The sequence below is a fragment of the Rhinopithecus bieti genome, unplaced genomic scaffold (assembly GCF_001698545.2).
Source record: "Rhinopithecus bieti isolate Rb0 unplaced genomic scaffold, ASM169854v2 scaffold_23199, whole genome shotgun sequence".
Classification (NCBI taxonomy): domain Eukaryota; kingdom Metazoa; phylum Chordata; class Mammalia; order Primates; family Cercopithecidae; genus Rhinopithecus; species Rhinopithecus bieti.
This window is the reverse complement of record NW_016810851.1, coordinates 549,535-555,534: the sequence shown is the minus strand read 5'-3', so window position 1 is coordinate 555,534 and position 6,000 is coordinate 549,535. Positions and strand designations below refer to the sequence as shown.

The 6,000-nt window shown below is 33.5% G+C and overlaps 1 protein-coding gene across 5 annotated transcripts in view; it reads left to right on the top strand.

Moving 5' to 3' along the window:
- The window catches only part of SYNCRIP (synaptotagmin binding cytoplasmic RNA interacting protein), a 35,500-nt gene extending 32,519 nt beyond the window's left edge, over positions 1-2,981 (top strand). For 3 of the 5 annotated variants that reach the window (XM_017892970.1, XM_017892967.1, XM_017892972.1), the window contains one exon: positions 1-2,979. This exon is cut by the window's left edge and continues 1,610 nt beyond it. The gene's annotated coding sequence lies outside the window, so the exon portion shown is untranslated. The other 2 variants (XM_017892968.1, XM_017892965.1) reach the window with 1 other exon arrangement.
- Positions 2,982-6,000: the final 3,019 nt, after the last annotated feature.

Sequence of the window (6,000 nt, the reverse complement as noted above, 5' to 3'; positions counted from 1 at the left end):
GGCGAGTGTAACTTATTTTTGTAATAAAGTTTTATTTTTTTTATGTGTCATTAATATAAATGTGTGTTAGTGTAGAAATCTTCTGGTTTAAAAACTTAGAATTGCACACATTTCAATATGTTTATTTGTACTTACATAATTTTAGAATAGTGGTTGCCAATAGCCTGTATGTTTCACATTAATTGGTTTTTTGTTATCTAAATAAATCATTTTAGTATGTTGTATGTCAGTTACTGGGATAGCTGGGACATAGAGTGTAATTTAAAATTTGTCAATAAGTATTCATTGGAATATATGTAAATGTGCCTTGCCGGTTATTGAAACTTACCTACAAAATGAGTATGGGGTGACAAAAATTAGTTCCTGGTGCTTAATGAAACTTTCTGCCACTGATTTTATATATTACCCCGTGCTTTTTTAAAGTACATCTCTCTCAAAACTTAGTGTAAGTTTGAGGGCTACACAAAACATTTACATTTCATTCTAACATAATGAATATAATAGGTTGTGGAAAGTGGGTAAACTAAATGTAGCCTTCAGTAAAATTGAATCTCAGTGTAATCCTTGGTGCTGGCATTTCCCAGTTCCGAGGAGTTAAATGATCCCATCTAAGAGGTCATTGCCATGCCTATTGGCACTTTACTGTCATAGCATTTTTAAGGGACACTGTCAAGGTGTTTAAGTTAATTCTCAGAATTATTTGTTGGGGTTTTAGGACAGGTTTGTTTTACTTAAAGTAAGAACTGCATTGTCAAAGTTGAGAGATGAACACTTTTGTGAGTTCACAAATGTGTTCTCAAGAAAACATTAAAATATGGAGCTCTTGGTTTTCAAGACTATTTGGCATTCTTAGTTTGGGGACTTGGGAGGGAAACTGATAAAAAGAAATTGTGAAGAATTGATGGTTATACTTAAAGAAGGGTAATGTAAACAGTGGTGATGAAATATATACACATCAAGTGAAATTACTTGACAGTGTTCATTTGAATGACTTTGAATTCAAGCCATTATAATTACTTTTAAAATTAAATATCATTTGCACTGTTCTGATAATGGGTGCAGTTTTTGAGCAATATAATCAGAGCTAAATATGCATGTAGTGATTAGTGATGTGAACAATTAACGTTCTGAGAAGAAATACTAACTGTGGTATTTTCAAACTTAAATTTCTGTAGTAAAATCAGTATCAAAGTCTTATCAGATCAAGGAAAACAGGCAATGCATATAAACATACTTTTGAATGTTGTGTGGCCTATAAAGCAATAATGCAATTTATATGGAATGTCATGGGATATGAGAAATGGAAATGCAAAAATAACTAATCCTTTAGTAAAATGTCAACATGTTAAAGGGGAATGTTAACTAATGTAGGTTATTGCTATTTGTGATTTGTTTATGGGTTCTTGGCTTTGACAGCTTCAAAGAATGGACAGTGATAAGTCAAAGAAATTTTGTATATATTGTCAAGGAAAGGGTCTTAAATCCAAGAGTCAAGTCCCTTCCTTGGGGTAAAAAATGTATTCTTAAAGCATTCTGATTGTTAAAAAGAAAACTTAAGTTATCTAACCAAAACAGACGCAAGATTTTGTTTCTGCAGACTACTTGGCAATCAAAAGTGATCACAAATTTAGTTTATCAGTTTTCAGAAAGTTGCTTTGTGAGAAAATTTTGTTAGATATATTCTCCCAAGCATGCTTTTTGTGGAAGGTTTTCGGCCATTGCAACTGAATCAGATGTTAAAAATGAAGGGAAAATTGCGCACACACAAAACTGTTGTACACTCATGATTGCAATTTTAGCTTAAGAAACTTTTCTACCAGTTACTGCAAATCTGACTTAAAATGTAGTTTCCTCATGATAAAATAGGAACAGCATAGAAATGGATTGATGGGGTGGTGATCTGAGTTACTGTATATAAAAGTTTTTAAAGAATAGAATGAACATCAAGCTAGATAGGCAAAATTGATACATTTGGAATAGCTTTTTTGTGAAGCCAAAAGTTGTCAGAAACATAGCAAAAGATCCCATATTATTGCAGAGTATCATACGTAGTCTCTATTTTAAGGGGAGAAATTAAATAGAAGGGCTTCATGCATTTAGGAGAGGGTGCTAAAACTTCTCAAGTTCGTAAAACTTACAGGAATACCCACCATGATCATTTTCTCTCTGTGTATACCACAAAATTTTCATTTGGCCGTAGGAATTCACTGGTGGGTGTAAAATTAATGACTGAAGAACTTAACTGACAAATACATAAAAGAAACAGACTTGTGGGGATATTGTTTTAAGGTGTATTAATTACTCAGTGATCATACCACTCAATAGGGCATGCCACTACTTTCTTAAGATGCTAATTATGAAGCAGTGCTCACAGGCATTTTTTAACTAGCAAATTACTAGATGGACTTTTGGGGTCTGTCACTTTTTAAAAGTATTTAAGACTTAAATTAGCACCACAGTCTGCCTTCAATAATACACCTAAAATATTCTTCAGGACCAGAAGCATTCAGTTTCAAAATTGTGCAGATGCAAACCAGTATTATTACTAACGCTCTGGGTCAAAGGTTAGGTTTTTAATGTTAACAGTAGTCTGGTAAATATTTAGAAGTCTGGCATTGAGAAACAAAAGCTTGTACCTGACTAGTATTTTTATTTAAAAAAATTAGTTCTGTTAGCTTATTTAAATTGTCTTTTACATTTATTTATCCGTAGAATTTATATTTATTTCATTCCTTTCATCTCACTGAAAACTGTCTGCAGGCCCTTTGATTTGGATTAGATGTGTGAAGTACTGTCTTTTGCCAAAAACCTCAAATTACCTGTTCTTTTCAACGTAGTGGTTTTGTGCTTGTTTGGAGATCAGTTCAAAAACTATCTGTACTATCTGTACTGCCTCTGATGTTAAGATTTTATGTATAGCATAAGGAAGCTAGCTCTGACTATATTTTCCTAAGAATAAAGACCTATTTTTGTAGCATGTCTTAGGATCTCCAGGAGTCCAAGAATTATTGTGGGTGTCCTCCATTTCATCACTTTTCACTTAACAGCTTTTAAGTAGACACTTGGAATCTTTAGAGGTCTGTCGCACTTTGATTATCCATACATTCGAAGTAACTAGTCAATAGTGAAAAATTCCCCAAGATATCCTCAGTTGCAATCACATTACTGGAAGATGAATAGAATAAATTCATTAGGCTGGTCTTAATTTTTGATGGAAACATTCTGTTGTCACATACTTACCATTGGATTTGATAAAGTTAGTGATAATTTGGAAAGAATCGGGGACTTGTCAATATATTTGTGGGTTTTGGCTTATACTCGTAGGATTTCTTGGTTGGGGAATGAGCAGTTTTGGCCACTTCCATCAGGACAAGATTCTTTAGGTCACTTAGTGCAGGTTTTAGTTTCTATTTTGGATTAACATTTATATTGATTATCGAAAACAAGCTTTCATCATTTCAGAACAGTCCTGGAAGTTTGACTTTGAGTGTGGGAGAAGTCCTAATAAACCATTTTGGAAATTAGTGTCTCCAAGTGTTATAGCTTCCTAAAATGGGTTTCTAACACAATGGGGTCAAAATAAGGTTATTTTAGGATAATATACTGTAAACTTAATTGTCTGATTTTCTACTTTGTCTGTAAAGTGGCTTACAACAAGTTCTAATCTAGAAAGGAGTTATAAAGGTTATCTGTAATGTTTATGAATTGTCATTTCTTGCCTTTTGTTAGGCTTTCAGCTTTATTCTGAAAAGGAGATTGTTGTTACACAAACTCAACTTGTTTTGGAGAGAATTTTAGGAAACCTAAGGGAGTTGGCATTTTATATCATTTTTGATGGGCAAGTTTTTGAGTTTTCAGGGCAGAAGGACAAAGTATTTGGTGTGGAAAAGTTGTTACCACAGATTAAAGAATAAGACCAGGGCTTGCTGACAATAATAAATCTGTTAAAGAGTTTTGTAGGTTCCATATGGTAAAATTAGGTCTTGTAACTATAGAAACACCATGATATACAAGAAGAGTTTCAACATACATGTTATGGCTCATTTAATGGTGTTAACCTTAAATTGAAATTTGAATAACATGGAATTTGTGTAACAAGAGTACTGCATCATTTAAACACAAAATTGCTAAAGCTAGGTGCATCTGTATACTAAAACCCTNATATATTCTCCCAAGCATGCTTTTGTGGAAGGTTTTCGGCCATTGCAACTGAATCAGATGTTAAAATGAAGGGAAAATTGCGCACACACAAAACTGTTGTACACTCATGATTGCAATTTTAGCTTAAGAAACTTTTCTACCAGTTACTGCAAATCTGACTTAAAATGTAGTTTCCTCATGATAAAATAGGAACAGCATAGAAATGGATTGATGGGGTGGTGATCTGAGTTACTGTATATAAAAGTTTTAAAGAATAGAATGAACATCAAGCTAGATAGGCAAAATTGATACATTTGGAATAGCTTTTTTGTGAAGCCAAAAGTTGTCAGAAACATAGCAAAAGATCCCATATTATTGCAGAGTATCATACGTAGTCTCTATTTTAAGGGGAGAAATTAAATAGAAGGGCTTCATGCATTTAGGAGAGGGTGCTAAAACTTCTCAAGTTCGTAAAACTTACAGGAATACCCACCATGATCATTTTCTCTCTGTGTATACCACAAAATTTTCATTTGGCCGTAGGAATTCACTGGTGGGTGTAAAATTAATGACTGAAGAACTTAACTGACAAATACATAAAAGAAACAGACTTGTGGGGATATTGTTTTAAGGTGTATTAATTACTCAGTGATCATACCACTCAATAGGGCATGCCACTACTTTCTTAAGATGCTAATTATGAAGCAGTGCTCACAGGCATTTTTTAACTAGCAAATTACTAGATGGACTTTTGGGGTCTGTCACTTTTAAAAGTATTTAAGACTTAAATTAGCACCACAGTCTGCCTTCAATAATACACCTAAAATATTCTTCAGGACCAGAAGCATTCAGTTTCAAAATTGTGCAGATGCAAACCAGTATTATTACTAACGCTCTGGGTCAAAGGTTAGGTTTTAATGTTAACAGTAGTCTGGTAAATATTTAGAAGTCTGGCATTGAGAAACAAAAGCTTGTACCTGACTAGTATTTTATTTAAAAAAATTAGTTCTGTTAGCTTATTTAAATTGTCTTTTACATTTATTTATCCGTAGAATTTATATTTATTTCATTCCTTTCATCTCACTGAAAACTGTCTGCAGGCCCTTTGATTTGGATTAGATGTGTGAAGTACTGTCTTTTGCCAAAACCTCAAATTACCTGTTCTTTTCAACGTAGTGGTTTTGTGCTTGTTTGGAGATCAGTTCAAAACTATCTGTACTATCTGTACTGCCTCTGATGTTAAGATTTTATGTATAGCATAAGGAAGCTAGCTCTGACTATATTTTCCTAAGAATAAAGACCTATTTTGTAGCATGTCTTAGGATCTCCAGGAGTCCAAGAATTATTGTGGGTGTCCTCCATTTCATCACTTTTCACTTAACAGCTTTTAAGTAGACACTTGGAATCTTTAGAGGTCTGTCGCACTTTGATTATCCATACATTCGAAGTAACTAGTCAATAGTGAAAATTCCCCAAGATATCCTCAGTTGCAATCACATTACTGGAAGATGAATAGAATAAATTCATTAGGCTGGTCTTAATTTTGATGGAAACATTCTGTTGTCACATACTTACCATTGGATTTGATAAAGTTAGTGATAATTTGGAAAGAATCGGGGACTTGTCAATATATTTGTGGGTTTTGGCTTATACTCGTAGGATTTCTTGGTTGGGGAATGAGCAGTTTTGGCCACTTCCATCAGGACAAGATTCTTTAGGTCACTTAGTGCAGGTTTTAGTTTCTATTTTGGATTAACATTTATATTGATTATCGAAAACAAGCTTTCATCATTTCAGAACAGTCCTGGAAGTTTGACTTTGAGTGTGGGAGAAGTCCTAATAAACCATTTTGGAAATTAG